The sequence below is a fragment of the Sturnus vulgaris genome, chromosome Z (assembly GCF_052056855.1).
Source record: "Sturnus vulgaris isolate bStuVul1 chromosome Z, bStuVul1.hap1, whole genome shotgun sequence".
NCBI lineage: Eukaryota > Metazoa > Chordata > Aves > Passeriformes > Sturnidae > Sturnus > Sturnus vulgaris.
The window spans coordinates 42354934-42381866 of NC_142283.1; the positions used below are offsets into that span (position 1 = coordinate 42354934).

At 39.8% G+C, this 26933-nt stretch overlaps 1 long non-coding RNA gene across 1 annotated transcript; it reads right to left on the minus strand.

Annotated features, from left to right (window-relative positions):
- Positions 1 to 2111: 2111 nt before the first annotated feature.
- LOC148219822 (uncharacterized) lies at positions 2112 to 25528 on the minus strand. Its single transcript, XR_015799450.1, has 3 exons — positions 24777 to 25528; positions 3564 to 3859; positions 2112 to 2525 (listed from the first exon to the last, which is right to left on the minus strand). It is a non-coding gene; the product is annotated as an uncharacterized LOC148219822 (long non-coding RNA).
- Positions 25529 to 26933: the final 1405 nt, after the last annotated feature.

Sequence of the window (26933 nt, forward strand, 5' to 3'; positions counted from 1 at the left end):
GAGTAAGAATTTGCCTTACATTCAGACTTTCCTCCAGAAAAGGATCTGTGGTGCAAAATGGGATCAAAGAAAAACAGAAGAAAGGAAAGTCTAAATCAGATGGTACTGGCCTTTGAACTTGATGTTGTCTGAACAGGATGCTTTCCTCCATGGTTCTCATCTATCTAATAAAAAGCAACAGCACAGGCTGAGCAGGAAAAAAAAAATCAACAGAGTGGACCACTGTTTGCTCTGGAAAGCAATGGGAACTGGACCCTGACATGTCACTGAGACTTGTCAATGATTTTCAACTTTAGATTTTTTACTAAAGTTGTGGGAATACAGAAATACTCCCAGTCTTTTCTGGTAGGCAGCAGCAAAAAAAGCCAAACTAAAAGCTACAAGAAAGATAGAGGAAAAAAAAAAGAAAAAAAAGTCTCATTCCCACAGGAAACAGTCATGTCATTGAAGTTAATGGAAGTTTGATATTAAGTACTTACAAGAACCACCAGTTAATATTCTTCCCAACCACAATCTGTGAGAAGGTTTTGACTTTGTTTTTGTACTTGAAACATTGAATTTCTGACATTTTTCCTATTGCTTTGGTTCTCAGCAAGAGATGCAGACTTTTCCAGCCTAGGTAATGTGACAAGCAACCATTTATCACATTGCATAAGCTGAGCCAGAGATTTTCTTTTCAAGTAAATGAATACGTTTTGGAAATATTTAGACACAGAACACTGCTTGTCCTTACATCTGAAATGAGCTCTTGCCCATGGTCTAACATTGAAAGAGATTCCTTCCATGGTTTGAAGCAACAGCTTCATTGGTTTTTTTCCAGGGTTAAGGAATGCCTTCCTGGCATCCTACGGACTAGCTGGGGCTCTGTTCCATCTGAGGTGTCCAGCCACATCCGTGAGTGAACATGATCAAACATCCATCTAAGTGCTGTACACATGCAACTGCACGAGAGATGTGTGGCCAAGGGTGTTTGCTCGGGGATGGAAGTGACTGCTCTTGACCAGCTTCCCTCCTTGCAGGTTCCTGGAGCCAAACATTTGTGATGTTTGATGAGCACGTTGCTTCTCTCAGTCTTACACTTTATTTCTGTCTGTACTTGTTATTTTCTGATAACTTTCCTGGGAAAGTTGAAACCACACAGAAAAATGCTTTTGCTTCATACCAACATCTCTAGGCTTTGATCGGAGACCTGAAATGAAGGAAAATGGGTGGCATTGCTGGTTATGTCTTCGAGGGCTGAGATCCTCAGGCTGAGGAAAGGTGTGTTTCACTGGCTACACAGAGATGTGCAAAATCACAGTGTGCAAAAATACAGCTCCCTAGCTGGCTTTGTGATTCACCATCAAATGTCACAAAGTGAAGTACAGTATAGCTGTGAGAGAGGTTAAGTTAGGACTAGGAGTCTGTGGTTTTCATTCTTCACCATTCAAATAGTTTGGATTAAGACCTTCCCAGAGATTTGAACAGAGATCTGACAGTCTTTTCTCCTCACAGAGAGGTGATGGTCCAAGCAGGCATCAAGGAACTTGGGGGCTGAAAATATACCTGAGATCCTCCTGGCCTGTGTTCTCAAATGTCCACTAAAAATGGCTGAGAGACATTTTATGTTCCTGGGGATAATGGGCAACAGATCCTGAGTGGTGGTAAGAGTAACATATACATTCCATCAGAAATCTAAAACACATAAACAGAGAGACAGAAATTGTCAAAGGGATGTGAGAAACTTGTAAATTAACAACAAAGGCAGGAAGAGGAAGTCCAGAACAAATACATTGATGTTTTTCACAACCATGGAGGAGAGTAATCCACTGGTTTAAAAAACATTTGGTACACTAAATATTAGCTGGGTAACAGGCTGAGAGATACATGGCACTGGTCCATGGAAATATAAACACAAGGCATTTGTTTCATTGTGTTTCTTTTTCTTTAAATATTTACTTTCTGTGTTTTTCCAGGATATAGTTTTTCATCCCATATGCATAACAAGCTACCTTTCCAAAAGCTGACTTGGGAGGCACACTCAGGGTCACTGGTTTGGTTTCAGTGGCTCTTTATTGAGATTTAGTACATTTCATGAGGGAAAAATAGACATATACAACTTTCCTCTCCCATTCCCACCACTGTATTTGGCAGCCTTTTTGGTAAAGATTCTTGAGAATAAGGACTGAAGGGGTTTGCAAAACAGCAGCTTCTTTTTCCTCCTCTTTTTCATGGGCTGAAGCACCTAGAAAATAGACATGCCTGTATGGAGCAGGAAAGTAGATGTATCTTTTTCTCACTTCATTGTGATACAGTCCCTTAGGCTTTAGAGGCAGTTTGAGTGGAGCTCAGCCCTGTGAAATTTCATGACATGGAACAAAATGCAGAAACTGGAAAAGGCACCTACCTTTATGAGTATGTTAATTTTCAGTGTTGGCACACAGTGTAACTCGTAATTTCTGAGCTGTGTATTTCCAGCACCATGCACTAGGTCGGCATCTGCCTGTTTGAACGCTGTCACTCCTGGTTCTGGATATGTCATGAATCTGGTGATTTGAAGGACAAGTGAAGGAAATATAAGAGGTGGCAGTCCTACCTATAAAATCAGGAATTCATACAAGATTGTCCTTTGTAGCCTTGAGGCTTCATAATCTCTGTTACACCTTCACTTTCCTGAAATACTGCATGCTAAAGGAATGCACCACTTGGCATTTGAGGGCCTACTCTACATTTTTCCTCCTATACCCCCAAAAAGGAAGGTTGAGAGGGATTGTGAACAGGTCAGGCTTTTGTCAAAATATAACCATTTTACAATCATTTCCCTTTCTTTGAGATTGATCAGTGCTATAACAGAAAATAACAGAAAATTAGTTAGAACATCATGACACAAAGCTGAGACAGGTTTACACTAGTTAGCTCTGATAGTGCTGACAGTATTACACCATCAGAACCATGTTCAGTGACGATGAATTATTTCAGCAGAAAACTGATGTGACCTGAGACAAGAATCAGAGTTTTGACCGCATTTCTATAGCTTGACATGGAGAAATGTAAATGTGCTTCTGCAGATTCTGGATCTGCAAAAGCACCAAATTTGAAATATGCTGTGAATGTCTGTAAAAATAATGGACAATTTAATTTAATGGACAATTAATCCTTTAATTTCTAAAGGTTCCTCAATGTCGCAGGGGGGCAAATCTGGGGCAAAAGTAGATGTTGGAAATGGTGAAAGGAGGAACATTCGTTCTGACTGTAAAATGATTCCCTACATATTGACAACTTTTTGATTAGCACATTGTTCCACAGGGCTGGTTGATATTTTTCACTGCAATAAAAATGTCCTTTGTATATATCTTTTTTCCCTTGTTTTACTTTCAAGAAGAATAAAATATCACTTGACAAATGTAGATATTACTCAGTTAGTTGAGCAATGAAATGCTGCTTTATGCTGAGACTGGAAAAGAAGTGAATGACAAGTAAACTCATGAGAAGTACATTTGTTAATATAAATTCCAACATTCCTTATCCATCTCATATCTTGCAGAGGATAAACAGCTAGTTACAAGAAAGGACTACAAACATACTTAAGTCCACAGGAGGGGTTTCTTCTTCCCTGGTCTCCATTTCATATGCATCTCATAAAAGTTGAAAGGTAATCTAGTCGTTTCTTCTATTAAGTTTATGGAAAATTCCAGAAGGCATAGCAGAAGTAGTTTAGCTGATGGAAAGCTGAACACTGTAATGTTCAGAGCAGGTGGAAATGTTCACTGGCAACAACCATGAACACTCATTTACTAGCACTTCAACAACTCAATTTTTCTGATTCATCCTCCTTTTGGATCTTTTCTTTATTTGCAAAGAATGTCTTCATAAAACAAGTCTGTGGCAGAAAGAACAAAATGACATCAACATTTTTTATTTAAATTTACATTTGAGATACTAAAATATTCTGACATTAATTAAAACATTTTTAGTATGAACAGTTTTAGTATGAACAATTATCCTGGCGCTTCTCACCAGGATACCTTCCATGGTGTAATTTTCAGACACAATGTAAGAATATGTCTATTCTGTGCTAGCCTTTGTGCTGCTGTAATCACTATTTGGCAGGATTTTTGCCACCCCAGGTGGACACCCCCAAAATTGTGGTGGGCACACTGAATGTGGAGAGGAACAAGTGAATCTCTCATAGCCAGGCCTTCAGAGAAGGACCAAGGCATCTGGTCTGATGTGGATTATTGGGCCACTACCCAAACTCACATCTTGATCATTTGCTGAAATACTGATTCATAACAGATAAACTCTTGTTCTGTAGTTCCTACAGAAAATACAAAGAAGTTTGGCATTTCAGTGTCTAGGCCCACCATACATTGCCATGCTGACAAATACCAAATCTTTTCTTTCATTGTACTATGAATCCAAACCTATAACCTTGAAACCACAGAGTAGAAAACTATGTTGAAGAAAAAAATTTGAAATATAGGTCAGAATTTGACTGTCACTTGGGAAGGACATAAGGAAATAAATAATTCTAAATTCTCGTTTCTCAAAAAGTGAACTCACAGCTCATTTTGAGCTCCATACTGAGCCTATGTTAAAGCACATCTGTAGGACTAGTTGAATTATTATTTAAACATCTATGGAAGTTGGAACTGTAACTCCAACCCAAAACTCCATTTTAGTTTGTGTGCAAAAAATGCAAGATTTAGCAGAATTTGAATGACAGTTTTTTGCTTTATATGCTGCTGTATTCAGACCATATGTAGGGAGCCTGCAGCATCCTAAATATAAACCCTATAGACAAGGGTTTTACAAGAGGAAGGAATGTGCCAATAGGCATGAGAAGACTAATCACTGTCAGGAGGACCAGGAAAAGTTTACAGAACCAGACTCCTCTACTTTTTCCCATAATAAATTGAGTCAATCTCTCAGGCTGCCATCCCCTTCTTCCATTTTTCTCCATGGGAAATTGTCTCTGGGAAAAGGGATTTTTCTAAATGCAAATTATAAAAGCCATCAAGAAAATAATTTCACTCTTAGCCACCACTGACAGGCAGCTGCTTTTCTGGGGGCAGTTCATGCAGCATTTGTAGGTGCTGTTTGCATGCTGGTGCTGCCAAACCATCTGCATTCTGATACAGGCAGCTTGTGAATGTCAAGCTAATTAGCTAAGGCTAATGTCTGGTTTCCTGTAGAGAGCTTTTGTGGAGTAATTGCTGTCCTCGAGGTCAAACCGGTGTAATTACAGGTCTTTAATTAATCGAGATAAACAGTCTTTGAATCCTTGCAGTGAGTCAGCCAATCACTCTAATGGACTTTTACCTTAACCTACAACAATATAGGGTATTATGACAGGTGATAGAAAGGCTTTTATTTGTGTGGGATCTAAACAGTAAGAGTTTTCACTAAAGCCATAAAAATTATTAACATCTATTAAAGTCTCTGCCTAGGCTTAAGAACAAATTCATTGTTACATGCTTCTCAGTCCAGACGTTCATTTCTAAATAAAGCAGAAGGTAGGTGTTTTCATAGAAGTATATGCACACGAGTTTCTTAGAGCAAAAATAAAGTATTCTCACTCTCTGTGAGAGTAATTTCTCATTCTCTGTGTAAAGATCAAAAATTGTTCTTTAAAGCACAATATCGAGGCCATTTAAAAATAACAACTTCCCAAACAGCCTGTTTCTCCTGCTTAAGTGTTTTCCTTCCTCTGTGTCCCCTTTGCTCCTCACACCTCTCCTTGAGGCTCAGATATTTTGGTCTACTGTGGGAACTTTGGCAAATGTTTCTCCACCTAACTGCGTTATTTCTAAGGTCAATTCTCTGTAGGATTTTTTCTTCAGAAACTGTTATTTGCTTTATCCTCTTTCCTCGTGCACTTTCGTGAATGTCTGAAATAATGCCCCATTTTATGAAAAATAACCACCCTACTCTAGTATATTGAGGATCTACTCTGATGAAGAAAATTAAATGGAGTGTAGAAGGAAATTAATGGAGGCTTGACCCCTATTATCTTCTGTAGACTTTACCTTAGCTTTGGAGTGCATGAAAAGTTCAGGTACCATATCTCCATGATTTAAGTAATTACTGTAGTAATACATTACTAGAAACCCATCTAAGTTTAGCTTGTTTTTATCAAACAGATCAAAACCAATTATTTGGAAACAACCTTCAGAGCAGTCCAATCTGGCAGTCAAATTCTCAGCACCTAAGAAAAGAATCAAGACAAAAAATTCCTGTTTGTTTGGGGTTTTTGGGGAGGCAGGGGGTGATTTTCCTGTTTTGTTTTGATTCGATTTTTTTTTTTTGGCTGGTGGTTCCTTTTGGTTTTTTAAGTAAACTAGGAGTATAACATAATTAGAGCTTAAGGTAAATTAACAAGTGCTTAAAATACAACGTGATGAACTCTGGAATGGTAACTCATGACCAAAAATTATTCAGTGTCAGAAAACATTACGTTTCACATAAGGAACTAGTTTGGCAGAAAATCAGTAGTCATGTATGTAAAGTGAAAAGAAACAGCTCTTGAGTTTTATTAATTTTGCATGTATGACACACAGTGTGAGTCTGCTCTTATTGTTTTCTGTGACCCTTGACTAATACTGGTCTATCTGGTACCATGTGTTGCTAACACTGTGCCACCTGCCCCAGGTAATGACAACAAGGACTAGTAAGGGTTAAATGAGTCTTTATTAACCAAGTGCCTACACATTCACATCCCTTTTTCCAAACTCAGAACAAAACTCTGACTCTTTTAGCTCTACATATCTGTAGATGCACCTGTGTGTGTGTGTTTTATAAAATATTTTTCTCATTCAGCTTCTGGCACTCGAGTATCTGTTCATGAAGACTTACAGAAAGGCCAGCTCAAAGATCTCAAGCAATTAAGCAATATAAATACTCTTTACCATGCTGGCACCAAAGATTCTCTCCAAGAAAAGACACAGGAAGGTTGAGGGGGATGTGAAGCAATACTGGAAGATGTCCTCGAAGCGCTGAGTTGTTTTGGGGGGGATTGTGTCTATCTAAGTACAGTCAGGTAAGGCTTATAATGTAGATAACTCCAGGACCAAGTGACTCCAGTCTTTTTATAGCCAGTAGCCATCAAGTCAATAGCCTAGTATTACCTGCAGAGGGCTGATTTCCCTCCCTTATCTGAAAAAGGACTGCAGAGACAACACTGTTTACATAGATGGGGAAGCCCTACCTCACCTATTGGTACAACAACAACAACAACAAAACAACAACAAAGCATCTTCTACGATGGCTTTCCATAGCTTCTCTATTCAGTGAGATACTGGGAACTTCTCTGCACTTACTCCTTGGCAGTATTTCTCACTGCAGTACTCTGGCAGAGTTATGCAGCCTCATGCTGGGGACATATTATATCCACATTACTTTAAAGCTGCCTAAAGTTGCCAGCACAGGCTCTGTGTCTTTCTGAATGTGCATTGTTCTACAGCCGCCATTCTGTTCCAGCCTTTCATGAGCTATGTAATGTGGTGACTCATCTGCTCTCTTTCCCCTTCCCACCCTGTATAAGCTTTCAATCACTGTCAATATATTCAAAACAAAATTGTCCAAGAAATTAAAACCAGAATGAAATCCTCAAGGCCAGTATTCAGAACCCAGTTGTAAATGAAACATCTAGTTGCCTTTATAGTATTTAAGTGGTGTAAGGGTAAATAAGACTTCTCATTTAAAGGGTGATTCATGTGCCAGGGCACACTGGAAGGCACATGCAAATTGACCCAAGTAGGATGCAAAGTGCTAAAATGCAGTCTTCAATATATGCAGGAGTTTGGGCCCCAGAGATCATTTAGTTGGGACTTTCAAAGGGACAGGGATGTGAGGCAGTTGGCAAAGAGAGAAAATAACACAGCAGCATCAATGATAGCAAGAAACGGGCTTGATTATGGAGATCTGCCAAGAAGAATATTTTTGCACATGGCAAATCTGATGCATCCATGGCAGAAAGCTTCTCTTGTCCTTCAGTGACAGAGGAAGAAGCACTGACCATAATTAGTGCAATTGTAAAAGCAAAATTAATTCCAGCATTTTCCAGTTTAAAGTAAAATTCCAGGATTATTTCATCCAGAAGCAGCCACAAAGCTCCTACAGTTATGGAATAGAGTCTTTGATTTCTACCCATTTGCCTACTGGCAAAACCAAGAGCCTCACCAATTGTATAGACAAATGAATATTATACAGTTTTGAGGGTGTCATCTTTTAACCTGTGTATGCTGATCTAAAGAAAAAACTGTGAATCTCTGATTCTCTGGAGAACCCTGGGAAAACACAGAAAAAGTAGATCCATGTGCTGGACAGGTAACCCTCCACTGACTTACTGTTATTAATATGATGAGAGTAAGGTTTAATAGTTACAGCAACACTTTAGCAGAGGCAAGAACTGGAATTGATTCCTTACATCTGCTCTGGCTTTTACACCACTGGGAACCAAACACATTGTCTCATCCTCACTTCACACATTCCAGTCTCCCAAAGGCATAGGGAGACTTTTCCCACTCCTGGAAATTTGGTGGAAGGTGTTCTATGTACAAAGTATTATTTATAAAAGAAGAAAGGTGGTGATTCACTTTCTGGAAGCCAAACTCCTTTTGTTTGACATTGAAACATTGTCAGGGCAAGGCATTTATAGGCTGATAAACACTCTTAGTCATAACTTATAGTAGAAAACATTGGAAAAATATTTTTCTATTATTTGGACATTAAAACTAAGAGTTCCATTTAAGTGAGGTGCATATTAATTTGACCTTCCTGTTTAGACATTTGAAATTGCATTGAAAATGCATTTAAAATTGTCAAATTGAGTCACATTTGTATTTAGCTTTGAAATGTATTAAATACTTTTCTTGTATCCACAATACACATTACATATATATCAACCTATCATATTACAAGGATAGGAACAATACATATAAGGATATAAAATTGCTTCCTTCCAGACTGGGATTCTTTAAAGGCATTTGAATTTAGGGGTTTTTACTTCTCAGTGAAAAGACAGGTCAATCACAAGCCTCTTCCTGCTGATAAGCTAGTCCTTGAAGACGTTTTGAGTAAACTTTTCTGGATACCAAACTAAAATTTTACTTTTAGTATATGGTGAGGTTTGAGGAGGTTTAGGAGAATGGAAGAATGGAGTGATGGAGTGGTTGGCAGCGGTTTTTTGGGTTTGGGATTTTCTTCTGGTTGGTTGGTCTGGGATTTTTTTTTTGTTATTGTTTTGTATTTTTTTGTTGTTGCCTTTTTTTTTTTTAAATAGTTTTTGTCATTTTTTAATGCCACAGACTAAAATCATACATTCACAGTTTTGGTTATGAAACATACATTTACTGGCAGAAGTATTAGCTTTTTAAACTTAACGCTTACTAATCAACTGTAAGATTATCAGTGTTTTTCATTAATATCTCTAAGTTCTGATACAATTTGCTTTGCTCAAAGGTAATGAGTTTTGAAAATTCTACTTGCTATCTTCTCCAAGTTAGTATTTATTTGGAGAACTTACACTTAATTTGTGTTTAGTCACACCTGCCAGAATGACCCACTGAAATTCACACCACCCCAGAACAGTGAAAAAACAGTTTGAAAGCCTTCCAGAGTTTGGCCAAGAACTCCATCAATCATGGGAATGACAGTGTGTTTGGATAAGAGAGCTGTCAGGCTTGCTTAGCCCTTCTGGTGCTCTCTTCCCTTCTCTCATCTTAAACCAAAATCTTTGAAAATGCACCAGCTGTTTTTGGGGAGAGAGACCTGAAAAGTATTTTCCAACTGTTGTTTTGAGAATGGGTTAGAGATTGGAACACCACCATCAATAACAAAACACATGGAACATAGCCCTGTTTCATAATCAAAAAAGTGGAAAAGAAGCCAGCTATTGAGAATGCTGCAATTAAAAACAAAAGCTGAAACAATAGCTTTGGGCAAATGTGATGCTGTCACTGAACATTCTGCTTTTTCAGCGGTCCACGTGGAGTGGGACAGCAATGAAGGGTCTCAAACCAGAAAGAGTGCTGAGCAAAAGGTGCTGCTCCAGCTGGGATAGTCCTGGTCTGCCTCCAGTGGGCAGGCTGGAGCAAGGAGGGGAGGGAGAAGCAGTGCTGACACAGAGATCTCACCATAGCATTTTCACAGTAGCTTGCCATAAGGAAGTGCAAGACAGCTTCCAAGAAATATCTTGCTTCTGGGTGGGCCAGGCTAACACCACACATAAGTTTACTGCATAGGGCTGCAAAGTTCAAAGGAATCTCTGGGAAAGGGGAACTGCGGCTCATACTGCTGAGCCCAATCTGCTACACCACACATGGCTAAAGTACACACTATCAGTAATCACGAGAAGGACCTCCCTGAAGCACAAATGGCAGTGGGGGTACCCTTCTATAAATATCCTGAGAAATAGCAGAGTTTCCCTTTCCAGTTGCCTAAGTGACTCCACCTCCTTTGATGGTTTGCAAATGTTCCCTAGGTTTTAGTAGTTACCACCGTCCTGTGTGTTGTAGATCAAAAACAAGTGCATGGGAAAGGCAGCTACGCACAATAGGCATGGGTTGAATTGCACGCAGTAGGAACTGGTTTAGAGTTGTGGTTCTGTCCCTTCCCTTTTTTCCATCCTTCTAATCCCTTTCCTCTTTCTGTTACATTCTGATTTCCTATACTCAGAGAAACCTAATGCCAGCTACAGTTCTCTCAGCTCAGAGGAATTAAAACTATACCCACAAAATGGTAAAGGATGGATCCTGCCTGGCCCTTTTTTCCTGCTGCAAACAGCAGAGAAGCAGAATCGAAGAGCCTCCAAGCCAACTCAATACCACCCAAAACCCACTTTGACATTGAAGCAATCTTTGTGGGTCTGCATATGCAGTTCTGAGGTCTGGGTTTGGTTGATGATGATCACAGTCCATATGAGAATTTGCCCTGATACCTTTCCACTAATCATTGGAAAATCTGATTTAGATTTCACAGAATTTTGTAAACTCAGATTTATTTAAAATTATGCAAAGCATCAATAAAGCATGAAAAATACATGCTTGGGTTCCCAAGAAGAATAAACTGCAAGGATTTCCCCTGGAAAATAGAATTTTTGTTCCATAATATAAAAAAGAGGTAGGAAAATTCAGTAACTGTATTGCATCTACAACATCAAATTTAAATCACAGCTCATGTGTTAGAGATCAGAAGAATAAAAAGAAAAATTCCCCTTTCTTTTTCATGTGCCTGGAAATGGTGCAGCTGATGGATAAAACTTACAAATAGGTGTGGGAACTGGCCTGTTGTATAGGATACAGCATGAGTACTGCCAATTCTTTTTCAGTGTGACTACCTGGAATTTAACTTGAAAGAAACACTACTTAGAAGTAGCGTTTGAGTCTTACACTTTCCTAAGTGCTGAATGAAAAGGGGACCCACCTGTTGCTGTAAGTGACAATAGTCACCTCTGATGAGTATTTAAACCTTTTTAAAGCCCTGTGACAATTATGAGGAAAGATTTCATTTTGGGAAAGATTGGCTATTTCCTCCAGGTTTAAAAAAATGTATCATAGAGCACAGCATGTCATGCAGCTCATCCAGTTCATTTTAATGGTTTGAGGGATGGGCTCAGTTTGAAATCATACTGCATTTCTGTCAAGGAAAAGAGGAAAGAGAACACATCTTCATCAAAAGGTTCCATAAAATGCAACAGAGGCTTGGCTGGGTTACCCTGTAGTAACAGGGGATTGATTATATCCTTGTTACAAAACAGGAAGAAGCAGGAGTCTTATTATTGCTTTCCTTACAATCATATCACATTACTACAGAACCAAGGTCATATTCAGCAAAACAAATCATTCCTGTCATGAGGATTAGGTGAAAGAGTTGGGTGATTTTTCAGAGCAAGAACTCCTTCACGGGTTTGAAGAACATGTGGAACCTAGAAGTGCTTCTTCTTCTTCTGAATAGAGCAAAAATGCAAGCAAAATTTCCTGAAGATACCTTTACTTTTGAAGTTTTAGAGACAAGCAGCAGTAACAAGGACAAGAGCTAAAAAGCGGAATTTTCAGTATTAGTGACCAAAACGGTCCTCTAATGCCTTTTGCCTAGCATGCCAATGTGAAATCTCACAAGAGCAGAAAAGGGGTTTCAGGCTGACCTTGATCCTACCTCTGAACCCAAGCTTCAGTTTTGCCTAAAATACAGTCCTGTACCTACTCCGAGTCTGTCTATTTGGTGCCCATGTCCTCCACGTGATATGCACATGTGGTAGATCATTAGGCAGATGCAGTGATAAAAACAGACCTGTTAAATATCCCTGTCCTTTGGTACATCCCACTAAACTATCACAGAGACATATTGAAATTATTACAGGAGATATTATACACTTGCACAATAAATGCTACTTAGCAAAATTGTAAGTTAAAAAGTTTTATCATTACTCTTTGAGGAAGATTTCTAACAAAGCAAAGGCTTTTTATCATATCCACAAACCTCCTTTAGTATTTAGCAGAATAAAATAAGTGGCAGATGCCAGAGATCTCTTCCTAGGAGAACAGTTCACTTTGGCTGTCTTACCCTCAATCTATAAAATTAGATGCACACTTACAAATTCTATCCATGGCCATACTTTATCTATGCCAGAATTATCTATGCTAATATTGTAATTTAATCAGGGTTATATGGTTGCTAAAAGGTAATTTTTAAAATACATTCAGAAAACAGCTTTGATAATATGAACCCTAACTGCACAAGTGTTTCCTCTACCTAGTTCACAAAAACTGCAGGCTAATGCTAAATTCATCATGGGACTTTTATTCCTGCCATACAAGAATGCCATTCTCCCCCATAATAGAGTATACCTTACACACACATTTCACTCAGGTATCCAAGGTACAAATTCTTTATTCTCCATTATAGAAATTAACAAAACTTTTAGGCAGGTTTCTCAAAGCATGATGAGCTTCTCTGTGTATACAAAAAGTATGATCTGCTGAATAGAGCTGAAGTAGAGATAAAAAATATCTTTAAATACTGAACAGTACTTAAAATTATGCAATATTAGGCTTGTTCAACTTGATGGGAGACTCTCAAAATCAGATGGTGTATAAATGTTTGCTGGATAAGAGACTTACACTTCATACTTAAAATAATGCGTCTCCAAAGCTTGCCAGGCTTTGGTTGCACTTATATTTTTCAAATAAATTTGACCAGGGTTATTTCTGTGGTACTTTTACTTGACCTATGGCCTTTGAAATAAATACTGCAAAGGAATTGAAATTCTATAATCATTTCCCCCTGCTTTTATGTCACTTTAGTACTTTAAAAGATAGAGTTGATAAAAACATCAAGACCTTCTAAGGTTTCTTGCAGACATATTTTACAGGTTTGATCATCATATATTTTTCAGGTACAGTTACTCTTTCCCTCAATGACTCTGATGTTATCTTCATTCTGTTGTGGACGCTTATCTCGGAGGGATGAAATATCAGTTGATCTCCTTGCAGGAATTACATGCTCTGTCTTTCCATTAAGTGAACCCAATTATGACTTCTACCTTGTGAATGACCTTCTAACATGGAACAGCATATAGGAAGCAAACAGAATAAAAAGATTTATCTTCAAAAAATGCTGATATAAGAAAAACACTCCAACTGCTTTAGTCAGTCTGCTCTAAGTCTAACTTTATCATCTAGCATGCCTTCTTTTGAAGAAGTTCTAGGAGTAAGAAAAATATAATTTACCTTTGAAAAAAGTATGTAAATTTATAGAGAAGATATTAACTAAGCAACAAAATCTAGGTCAAGAAGAATCAAACTGCAGAAAACCTGCTTGATAGGTGCTTGGGTATAGATGCTCTGTTATAATGGTACTACTCAGACCTCAGTGTGGACTTCATCAGCACGAGAAAAAGAAAAATGAGCTCCACAGTAAACTTACTATTTTTTAAAATTATTTTCTCTTCTGCAATTTATGATATGTTTAGATACTCAAAATTAATATCTTCTGTTTTATTTTGCCCATGAAACTCTTCTATCTGTTAAAAGAGTGCAATTTTCTTCAAACTCTAACAGAACAGCATTGAGCACTCTGGTTAGTGTACTAGCACTGGCATTTCAAATGGATAGTACAGAAGACAATAGAGGAAGATGCAGATTTGATTTGTGGCAGGACACAGGAGTCATGTATGGAGTCCAGATATTTCTGGGACAAATGCAAGAGGGAATGACACAAGTCCATTCTGTCATTTTGGGGTCAGGTCACTCCCTTTTGCCCATATGCCACCTCAGTCCTTTCTCATCTCTTCCTTCGTGCTTTCCATTTGTTATGATGTTCACTAGATGACAGTGCTTTAACACTCTTATGTTTTAGTAAAATTAAGAAAATATTATTAAGCAAAGAGGTGTAACCTCCTTTGTTTCTTACAGTCTACAAAAGTAATGTCTCTTTCTAGAGCTAGTGCAAGCACCAGGCTCAGCAAAGGGAGCAACTTTGGGGAACTGTCTGTGACAGCCTGTCCTTTAGCAGTGTATTATAATTTTTAAAAATCTGAGTTTTTCCATTAAAAGAGGAATGGTGCCTTTTTATCACTTTGATGGGTGGGTGTAAGAGACATTTGTCTCTCTTGCAGTCCCTCAGGGTCCCTGGGAAATGCCCAGATGAGGATTGTTAAATGAGAAGTAATTATTCTTGCTATGACAGCTGTACAACTGCAGTCTCAGTAGCTGTAAATGTCTTCTGTGAAACTCCTTTTCAGCAGGGTGTTCATTTCAAATCTTTACTCTTGTCACAGCATTTAAAAATGCACATAGATTTCTCCCTTGGCACATCACCTGTAATTGGGTAACACACACGATAGCTCCAGACACAGAGTGTTTTTTCTTTACTTTTCATGTACATGTTCTCAAGTACACAACTTGCCATAGTAGAGCTTCGTAGTTCTGAGTCACCAAAAAGTCATCTTTGAAAACAAAGAAAACCAGCCTCAAACATGTTCACATGAACTTGGTTTAATTTGTATCATCAATGGTAGTTGTTGGGGTTTTATTATTATTATTGTTGTTGCTGCTATCATCATCATCATCATCATCACCACCAAGACAGTCACTGTTAGTGTGTTCTGACAATGATGAGACAGACGATTTTTCTGCGTGCCATCTAGAGCTTTGTTGCAGCCTATCCCCCTGGGCTGTAATTATGGGAGACTTGAAAAACAAACAGCCTGAGACTGCTCAGCACATAGTCCTTCATGAAGTAATACTACACAGTTGTGCTTGGGAGGTGATTATCCACTTTGTTCTTTTCTTCCTTTCTACACAACTTTAGGATAATTTCCTGCCAGAGGTCCTGGTTTTCTTTATAATAAGTCATAAGCTGCTTGTTTGACTGCAAGCTAAAATTAAATGCCTCTTTGTACTTGGGGCAAGAGCTGGGTATGTTCTCTAGGTCAAATTACAGTTTGAAAAATTACATCCTACTTTCTGAAATGCCAGCCGTACATTCAGCTGGACCTTAGTACTTATCACTTTTCAGTTTAAAATTTAACAATATTGGGGTTTTTTAAGCAGCTGCTGCTTTCCACTCTCCCTCTCCTCCAGGTGGCTGCACTTCACTGATGGGTAAAGTGATTTTTGTTAAGAGAAAAAGCAGCTTTTATAGTTTGTAAATGGTTTTAGGGTCCTTTGGGAGGAAAAGCATGGTGCAGGAATGTAAGCTATTTTGATTCTTGTTAAGAGAGGGGTACAAAACCCCGTGGGAATTAAACCAAAATGAAACTCGTGTAAAAATCTCCAGGTGTGCAATCTCACAGAGTAGGAGCACTGGGTCAACAAAATGATCAGTTGTGGATTTAACTGAAAGCTCTGAAGTAAGGGAAAAAAGTTGTTAACAATGTTTGCATCAGGGAGGGGGAATGGTGAAGAAAATGTTTGATAAATGAAAGGTCCCTCTCTCAAACTGTGTTTACAAAATCGGGAAACTTGTATGAAGTGCTGATGATATGACAAGAAACAATCCCACTTCACCGTCAGGAGCCAGTTTTCTGAGAGCTCAAGTGGACTGCACCATGCCTCTGATCCAGAACGGATCCCATAAATTGTGATCCACAGGGATTTGCTGTGCTAAAGATGTTAATCGATGTCTGATTAACTATGCATGCAAACACAGACAGTCCCCACGGTTTCTGGCTTTAAAGCCCTAGCTTTAAACTCAGCCCAGCAGCACTGGCGAGCTTTAAATCCTGTCAGCAGCACTCTGAAGAGTCTCTCTGAGATACAGCCAACATGCACGCAGTGCACTGGGAACACTAACAGGCGGGAACTAGACTGTCCCTTCAGTACAAAATGTTTTCTTCAACTGAAAAGAAAAAAAAAAAGTAGTAAAAAGAAGTGATCTGAAATTTGAATAAAGTTGTCAGATTTTAATCTGTGAATTTATGTCATTTTTTCCATGCTTTCCTTTGAGAGAAGAATTCCACAATTTAAATTAAAAAAGTTCCATTTTCTTGTAAAAATATTGACATTGACAACACAACTCAGAATCCTCCCACACTCCCAGCCCCTCTGGCTGCCCTGGTTGGTGGCACGGGCATGGCTGTGGCCAGGCGGGGCAGCACCCAGGGGACAGCAGGACACTGCACAGAGGCACTCCAGACTCCCAGTCTGCTGCCACAGGATGGGAGCAGCACCCCCTGAAGCCCTGCCTTGCCTCCCCAAGGCCCGTGGAGTGGATCACATTTTGCATGTCTTCAGCAAGGTCGCAATGCAGAGATGTTGAGCAGGTCAGATTTAACAGGGAAACTTATTGGTGGGATTTGGAAAAGATTTAAATTACTGCTGTACAGCTACCAGGGTATTTTCAAGATTGAATGCACGTTGTTTTTTTTTTCTGATGCACTTGACTCAGTCTGCTGGAAGTGCATTAGCATGCTGTCCCTTAAAGGCATCTGACTCAAGCCTATATGGGAATTAGCTCTGGTTACTGCTCCAATCTGCAGGTTACTATCCCTGCAGCTGGGATGGGTCTGGATGATCCAAAGTGCTTCTCAGCTGCCATCACGCTCAGTCCAGCTGTTCGTGTTCACTGCAATAAGCTCTTCAATTGGGTCTGCAGGGATGCAGTGGGATGTGAGCCACAGTGGCTCACACAGCTCACTCTGCTCCCCTGCAGCAGGAAACCCAGCAGGCAGGTGAAACATTCCTACCACTGCAAAATCAGGCAAGGGAGTGTCACCAGGGCACAGCAGGGATTGGCAGGGCAGTGCCTGTCTCAAAGGCAGTCACTGATCAGTGCAGTAATGCTCACAAGCCACTCAAACCAGAGATGTAAATGCAAAAAAGAGAACTGATGAGATGAATCCCACTCTTGTGATAGGCCACAGAGACATGTGTGTCTTCAAGACAACTTTTAGGCAGCTCAGTGGAGTTGAAATCAATCATTTGAGAATAGTTTAGGGGGCAAGTGCAGCCAGCAAGAAATCTGGCAAATTTGCAATGAGATGTGCAATTGCACAGTTAGAAGAGCAAGTGCTGTTCATCGGGATGTATGACATGTAAAAGTATTATTTATTAACTGTACAAGGCCAGGTTAAGGGTAGAGGAAAAAAGAAGCTAACTACCTGTTTTGACTTAGTCATAGCAAAGCTTGTATCAGGCTGCAACCTTCTGTTTTGTTACTGCTCCCTGTAGCCTTCTGGGTCCCACACCAGCCAGGTGCTGCTGGAGTATGCCCTTGTGTTGAAATAATATTGACCCATCCCCTAAAGGTCCTTTGTGTCAGAGGATGCATGAAAGAAGAAAATGAAACTTAAACAACCTTCACATCTGCAGGGGATTTCCACACCATTTAGATTCCCAGGAAAGCTCTTGGAAAAGGCTGCCATTTTCTGAGCAGTAGCAGCAGCACCCTGACTTTGTGCTGGGCAGATGCTCTCAGAATTTGGATTGAAGAAAACCCAATTGGGACGAAAAAAAAGGAAAAGAAAAAAAGTTGTCAAGTGACAGTTTAGCAAAGTTTGGCAACAGTGCTGTTCCTTATGTCCTCTGCAGAGACTTGGTTTCTGATTCTGTAAAAGGAGACAAAGCTAATCAGGATCAGATTACCCAGAACTAAGCTTAGGTGGCATTACTCCAGATGAGACTTCTTTTTCCTACACATAGATCAGCTTTGGGCTGACAATTCATTGGTCCAAGCTGAATATGTTTAACAATGAAAAGTAGACAATAATGAGAAATTTTACACACACATAAGCACTGGCTCTGACTTCCTGAAAGCAATTTCAATTTTTTTTAAGAGGCATTTTTTCAAAAAATACATATAGTTTTAAAGGAAGTAAAGGTTTTGTGAAAGTGCTTGTACTACAGTGGTAACACAGCCCTCCTCTCTGTGCCCACGCATTAAAGTTCAATTCTTTTAATGCTCAGAGCTGCTTGCAGCATCCTGGGTTCCCTCTGGCATGCGGGACATCACTAGGAGAGGAATCCTTATACTGTCCGGGATGGGGACAAAGCAGAATTGACAGCAAAGGGCTGGTCCATGGAATTGGTACTGTTGCTGGTGGCCAAACACTAGCCAGGCCACTGGCTATCTTTCCCCCTCTCTGCCCAAAATGCTTGTATGTCAAACAGGGACAGTAGGAATTTCCCTACCATGTAGAAATCTTGCAGTGTAAGTGAACAAATTTTTTCAGAAGGACCCATGAGGGTACTTAGAAAAACACTGCCAGTGTTATGAAATGTCACATGCCTTTCCAGCCAGTGCAGACCTGCAGGAAGCCAGGGGCTGCAGCCCCCTGCCAGCCACTGCTCCATCTGATGCAAATGCTCCTGCTCACAGTCAGTGACACAGCCACCTCGTCCTTCCCTGTTGTGCATGCCCTCCTTGTTTACAGTAGTGTATAAAATGAATAATAGTGTAAGTAGGTGGGTTATAGATTAAGCAAACTGAATTAAAATTGATTTTGAATTGGGGGATGGGCGGGAAGTAAATTATGAGGTGTTACAGATGCGAACATTTTGGTTTATATGTTACTTCCAAGAAGAAAAATATTATGCTGGATGAAAAAGAGGTATCAACCAATCAGCTCTCCTGATGCCTGTCCCTTCCTCCAGTAGTAATAGTCCCATCGTGCTGTTTTACAAGGTAGTAAGCCAGTCACCAAGTGCAGAAACTACCAGAAGAAAGTTCTCCTTGTTTATGCCAGGGAGTGAACCAAATTATGGCCTTGTAAAACAGTGTGATGGTGCTATTACTGTGCGGGCACTACAGACTGGTTAAAATGGTGTTTTGAAGAAGTTTTTCAAAATGTTCTCAGGAGCTGCTCAGGAGAGAGAGTCTGTGATGCTGAGTCATGTAAAGCAAGCAGGAGACCTCAAAGCAGTGTATGTCTGCTGGGAAAGGTATTGGTGACCCAGGACCCAGTGCAATGCTGCTTTCCTCTGCTGGACCAGGTTCAGGCTGGGGCTTCCTGACATTTCACGTGGGATTTTCAGACCTTTCTCAACCCTTGGCATAACAGAAAGCAGACATTTTACACGAAAAGCTGTTATCTCAATTTTAAAACGATGAACTAGGTTGTCAAGACCTTTTAACTAACCGGTTTTGAGCACTGGTGCAAAAATGCCCCATCCTGCTTTTGTAGGCTGCCCAGGCCTCCCTGAAACATTAATGCTGAAAGGAAACATTTTCCTGGAGCATACTAAGATGCAAACAATGGTAAAAGCAGATATAAGCTCTCTAGTCCAGAGATAAAAAAGATACTTTAGCACAAACCTCAAGAGAAGCATCTAAAACTAACTAGGTGGGGGAGCAGAGCAGTGATAGCTCAGAGGACTTCTAATCAAAGCCTTCTTGGAGGAAAAATGAAGTCTCAACCAAAAAATGTCTATTTGAGGCAGCAAATGTTAAATTTCCATTAGAAATAATGTAAACGTGTGCCTGACAAACCAAAGCATGTGGGTCAACAGGAAGTATTCCCATTTTGGTAGTGAGGTTGACAGCATGAGGTCTGCAGTTGTCTCATGGCTCATGGGGCAGGACTCCCCAGCCAGGTTCAGTCTCTGTGACACTACAGCTGAGGAGATTTTTAGGGCTCACACTGTGTCTCGAAAGATAGAAGGCTGGGATGCAGGAAAGAAAGCACAGGTCACAGAGAGAGCCCCTGCTCAGGAAGGAAATCCTCGCTAGCACTAGCAGGACAGTGGAAAATGCAGAGTGTGAGCATGGCAGCTCACCAAACCTCAGGTAGAGACCTGCAAATGAGACTCAGGTACTCCCTGAAATGGAGCAAACACACACACTTCTCCAAAGCCTGGAAACTGGGGACAAGACAGACTGAATCTCTTGAGTTTATAAACCAGCACTAACTTATTTCCTTAATCTTTGAAAGATATGGCTTGCAAAGGAACTAAAACATATTAAAAAACAAATATCAATCCTTATGTGTGGCATGTACACTTGCATCCATGACTTGTGCCTTTGTAGGCTAGCAAAACCAGAGCAGGATGGCACTGAAGCAGAAGAGAAGGCATATTTAATTTGTCTAATATTTGTAAATATACCAGAGAGGAAATCTTGTTGCCTTTAATTCTAGGCTCTTCTTGTTTGTTGCCTCCAGCAAATAAAATTCCCAGATAAAATTACCAATGGGTTTATCTCAGACTTTTTAAAACAACTTTGGTTATTCCTGCCAGGAATCTGGCAGGTCTTCAAATAAAACAAACAATACACAAGGAAACCTATTTATTTTAGTAGAATCCATGGATGATGATAGGGAATGCAAACCTCTGATGCTTAAAAGCTCAGCAATATTGTTCAAAAAGAGGGCATAAACAAGGACTATTCACATTGTCCAAAAAAGGGTAAGAATGAAATAAGAAGCAGGACTTTGTTCAAGGCCTCAGTGTAATGATATATTTTACATCTCTTTCAACGCAACACTTGGTTTAAGCATGGGAATGTTCTAGCAGACTTACAACAATATTTCCATACTGTACATTTATTGTAGCTGCTCATTAAGTCAAATTGCTAGCATATGAAGTCATGTGGAAGAAAAGAGGGATTTAAGACATAACATTTGCAGGATGCAAACACGAGAAGTGAAGATTTTTCATCAAACTCTGGTTCAGAGTCAAAGCAAAATTCCAGCGAGCATGCAGAGGCAAGCTAAAGGGAGGGAGACTGCTATCAATTTGAATATGATTTAACATTCAGTTAGCAAATTACAGCTCTTGTCAGGATGGTTGTGGTATATTTATGTGGTGTTATTCATACTAAAAAAATAAAAGAATATTAGGTAGCAAAGCTCTAAAAATTTTAAAGGATAGCAAGCAAAAGAAGCATTACTATAACCAATCTTAGTAATCAACAAAGTGCTGTTATTCTCATGCTAATAGTAATCCATGTAGAGACTCTATATTAAAGGTCCCTACCAAAAATTGTAAACCACAATGTAATTAGGCAACAACAACAAAAAAAATAGTTGGGGCACGAAGGAAGTTTTGGTGGTGTTTTCCCCTTGATTTGTTCTTCGGTTGTGCTACGTTTGAACTGCTGCTGTTGAATTTTGAATCTCAGTGTTTCCTTGGTGTTCATTGCACACAGCAATACTTCACAAGTTAACTAGACATCAAAATGAAAGCTGTGCTGCTCATTGTCCTCCTCCCCCTTTGCAGTTTCCACCTCCCCTTTGCAGAGGCTCTGGAGCTCAAGCCCAGTGAGTGGGCACAGAAGGAAGGCAGCACAACCAGTTTATCCACTGTAAGAATGGCAGCTTCTCCCCAGGCCAGGCAGAAATCTGCCCTCTGTAAATTCTATTGCTAAGCCGGAGACCAACAAGGCAAGCTTTAGCCAGGTAAAATATCACAGGATTTGAAGAGGGGCAGGAAAAAAGGTGAAGTGTGAGAACTATATAATTATGCGTGTATATAGACATATGTACATTTTACAGAGGAAGTGAGACCTGTGTAACAGATGGAGTTAAAACATTGGCAACACAGCCTTGTTGGGGAAAAAAGCTGTAGCAACACGAAGAAAAACAACAGCATCCACCCCCCTGCATAGCACCTGCAGGGGTGGTCAGTAGTCAGACATTTCTCCTGTTCATCTCATTGCAGTGTGACCAAAATATGTAGCTGTTAGAAGGCCCTTTCTGCTCCCTGGTGCTTATTATTTGTAGTTCAGTACAGCAGAAGGGGAAGCCATAACAGCTGCAGGAGCAACAGTTATGTGCTAAGGTGAAATAGAGTTTCTGAGAGGTGGGTCCCTATTTCTAGGTGTGCTACATTAGCTCAACATGGATGAATGTAGGAGTGAAAACCAGGGGCAAACAGGGGTTAAGTACAGGAAGGCAGCCACGCTGCAAGACAGCAGTTAAGAATAAATTGGAGACTCCCCATCACTTCCACACTCCTGGTCTGCTAGGACAGCAGCTACTGAGATCCCTGAGCCATGCCATCTGGAAATCTCAAACAAGGCACACAAAAAATAAACAAGAAATAAAGGACCACCTGCCTTCCTCTGATCCAGGCAGCATCACACAAATTGTCACCTGCCTGCTTAGGGCAGCTCAGCAAGCAGTACACAGGCATGCTCACCACTCGCAATTTTAGGTCTTTATTCCAGAAAGCATACCTTGGTGTCCTGCCTTCCTCTGTTTCAGCATGCCTCTTCTTCTGTCCCTGGCCTGAAAAGTTCGGTTACCATCTTAGCAAGAGTTTCCCACCAGAAGATCATGTGTTATCTCAGAAGTTCAATCACATATTTCTTGCAAAGTAAACAATATATGCTCTTTTCCACTACATGATCAGTGCATGTACTGAGACAGGGGTGCAAATTGTATGCTGATGGACACGACAGGCTGAGGACGCTTGGATTTAATCCTGTATTTTTCATTAGCCTATCACTGTCAGTCTTAGAAACCCAAACACAAAGCAACACCCAGATGTTAAGGTGTTGCTTCATGTTCATCTCTTGGTGCAACAAAGCAGACTTGCACACATAAACCAGGCTGGAAAGTGTGTGCATGGCTGGGCACACTTCCCTGCTGCTCTGAAAGCAGGTTTGTGCTCGGTGACCTTCACCAAGACTGTGCTGCAATTGCCATATCTGGATAATGACTTCTTTCTGAACCACCTCAGTGTCTACTGTATCACAGCTAAGGATTGTTTTCAGGTGAAATAACTCCATTTTAGACAGCATTTTTTCAGAGCATTAATGCATTTTTCATTTTAATCCCTGGAATGGATAAGCACAATTAATTGAAAATCCAAGAAATCTCAAAGAGTAATTTTATTAGCTGCAGAAATACATTAGGATTCCTGGATTTTGAACTAGGAAAAATGATAATAAACCTTTCCTGAGAGTGGAATTTTTTCCTAACCAATTTTTTCTGATGTTAGATTAAATTGTTTTTGTATTGCTTTAGCTTTAGTAGTACATAAATAGCTTGCTCTTAGACTGCCTTTATGTGAGAGGACAGTAAATAAAGCTCCCTTTTTGATCTAAGTTACTCATTGCATGGTGATGGTTGTTGTTGGGCAAACTCAAAAAAGAATCCAAGTCTGTGATCTTTCCTCTCATTTAAGAAGCCTAATTTTTTATGGTTGCTGTTATACCTGGAAGGCCTGTAAGGAATCACAGAGAGGGGGAGGGAAGTGGGGTCGAAGGAATCCCAGATGACTTTGCCTATGCCTCTTGTTTCTGCCAGCACTCTGAGAAAGCTTTTGTGGACAGAACTGTGGTCTGTGGTCCCAGCCCTGGTGCCTCTGTGCAGGCACTCACAGACAGCAAAGTGCTGGCAGCATTGGGCAGGGCTTCACTCACACACATTCTGCATTCAACATCCAGGCACTGAACACCTTTGACTTCTGTTGACTTTGAAGCAACTCTGAGACTTTTTAAATAGATTTGAAGGTGTATGTAATCACTGTTCCCAACACTGATCAAAATCAGGATTAGCAGGAAGTTATACTTGTAAAATATTGGACCATGATGTTTGGAAAGCTAAAAAATATTCTGGTGGTCTGTTGACCATGCTTAAGCAATCCTAGCGCTTATGGAAATTTCAATAATAGCCACAGGATTTTATCACAGTTTTGCTGTGATTTGGATTTCAGAAATTTAGAATTTTCAAGACCAGGAGTTAAGCATCGGTTTCATGAGCTGCCTTCTCATGACAACTGGTGGGAAGAAAACTGTCCACTTAGACAAGACTGGAATATGTGTGGGTAGCTGCATCTGAAACAGCCTGGGCACTGGCCACTATTTGTCCTGCCAGCTAGTCAAGAAAAAAAACTCTGTGCAGAGGCGAGAGGCAGAAATTGGTCATCTACAGACTGAGCAGTGCTTAGACAAGCCAATCTGACAGTGGCAGGGAACAGCCTGCCTTGGCTCAGGAAAGTCCTCGGGCATATGAAGAAAGGATAAAACCCTAGCACTGGACCTTTATCATGCAGAATTGAATACTGGAGGTTCACATTCACATCTATTTTGCATTATTTTATTTTTCAGTCATATATTGTTTCTGACTCTTCACTGTTACATCTTAAATCTAGCTCACACTAATTTTCAGCCTTAAATGATACAGTTTTTCAGCTGGAGATGTATTTCACATGCCTTTGTTTTGCACTTAGTGTTTGAAGGCAAGATAATATTAAACCCACCAAACATTTACCTTCCCTCTGAACAAAACATGGTGAAAGTGCAAGTTCTAAATGGTCCTAGATTTGAAACAAGAGCTCACTTCTCTAGCTGAACACCACCTGTGAATCAGTTGTAGGATGAACAGGAATAGGAAAAACATACACAGAAATTACCCTAAGTGCCCTGTATTTCCCTCATGTTCTGCAGCTTCCTTGGCTGTGTTCTAGCCTTCTCATCTTTCTTGCTGAAGACTTTACTGAAACCTGTTCTGAGGTTGAGGGACAGCTTTCTTCTGTTGTTCCAATTTTTCCAGAAGGTGCTGGAACACACATAAAGACTGGCAAGAACAGAAACTTAGTCCTTTTTTAAAGATAATTATGCAAAGACTGCATAATTTTGATGAAATCAACTGGATTACAGATATATTTCCAGGTATTTTAAAGTTTGCTTTTTTATCCTTTTAGAGTTGTTGATGCATTATTTTATCCAAATCCTCAGGATATATGGAACCTCGTTCTTAAAGCCTTGAGAAGCTAAGTGTTGCTGAATCAAGTGATATGATTTGCACCTGGACTACTTAAATGAGACTTTTAACACTGAGGTGCAGTCACAAACCTCAAAGAAAGAAAAAGAAAAATAATGTAACTTTCATTTTCATATCATTTCAAACTGTTGATTTATGGCAGTTTCACAAACTTACTAGGCTTGATCCATCATAATTTGACTTTAGGAACTGAAAAACCCATAATTTATTCCTTACACTGCTGTTCTCTTGTCCTCAGCAGTATTAGTCTTAAGTACGTCCTAACTACTCATTCTAAACAACACCACATAGAGTCTTTTTTGCTGATATTAAACATTTGTTTCTCTTCACATCTTCTCAAAGTAGCTTTCAAACTGGGTACTGAATCCACCTCCTAGCTCTTTCAAGAGAGCAATAGGAGCTTTAGGTGAAAATACACATGCAATAATAATATTATAATAATATAATAATATAATATAATAATATTTATATTGTTTTATTAGAAATATATTATTATAGTAATTAAAACGAAAATAATAGTATAATAATAAATAATAAATACAATAATACACATGCAATGCAGAATCAACCAGTGTTAACTAATGCAGTGAATACTTGCAAAAGGAAAAGGAAAAAAAAAACCAACCCCCTCGAACAAACAACAACCACCAAAACAAACCAAAACAAAGCTCCAAACAAAACGCCCCAGTAATTTGCATTAGCCAGGCATTTTATGCTGAAGTGCTGTAAAGGAGATATTCTATCGTGAGACTCCAAGTGCCACCATCTCTCAAGGTCATACAGGGAATGCAAAGGTTAAGAGCAGTGGATGGTGACTACAGATGTACTGATTTGGATTTATTAAACCACCACAGACAATCCATACAGGATGTTCAGGGACAACATAATCTAATTTCAGTATGGATGTACTGCTTGCACAGCAGATTAGTAGTTGGTTATGTTCTCATCTCCCTCATAAAAATTCACAAGAGAAGTAGATGTAGAACAAGCATGCATCTTTATGGTTCAGCCAGAAATAGGTTACATATGGAAAGACAAACTGCTGTTATTTTCATGACTATGATTAAAATAATGTGATGCTCAAGAAAGATATTTAATAAACAAACATTCTTGTCTATGGCTGTGACAGTGAGACTTAAAGTCTACCTCTATTTCCAGAAGGCTCAGCATGTTTTTGCCTCCATCTGCATGTTGGAAAGGGTGTCTGTTTAGCCTGCCCTGCAGGACATCACCTCCAGAAGAAGATGACCCGCCCACAGCTCTGCTTCCAGCATCGGTGCAGAAGTGAGCTGAGCTCCCAGCATACGACCTCAACCACCTGGCCAGGTGGTCCTTGTAAATTCATTGAACCTTGCATGAACATATTCCCATGTTTAAAGAGATCTTTCTTTTTCATAATGATGTGATACATAAGCTCAATGTCCATCCTCAGCCCAGGACTACACTTTGGACGGTCTCACAGAGGCAAAAGCAGCAGGAAATTCTGTCAGTGAGCACATTGGCACAGAGCACGGGTTTGAATCTGCAGCAGAGGCAGCACACCTGGTCTCTGAGACTTTACACACTGTAACAGCAGGTAACACAAGACCCTCTGGAGCAACAGCAAGGCAGCCTTAACCTTTCCACACTCTCAAACCAGCTAGGAAGATCTCAGAGATATGGGCATAAAACACATATAGAACAGAGGAAGAGGGCAAGGCAACTGAGAACAAAACATTAACTGATTAGAAAAATATCAGAAGTAGTGACTCACATGTTAATTGCAAAAGGAATTGAATATTTTTTG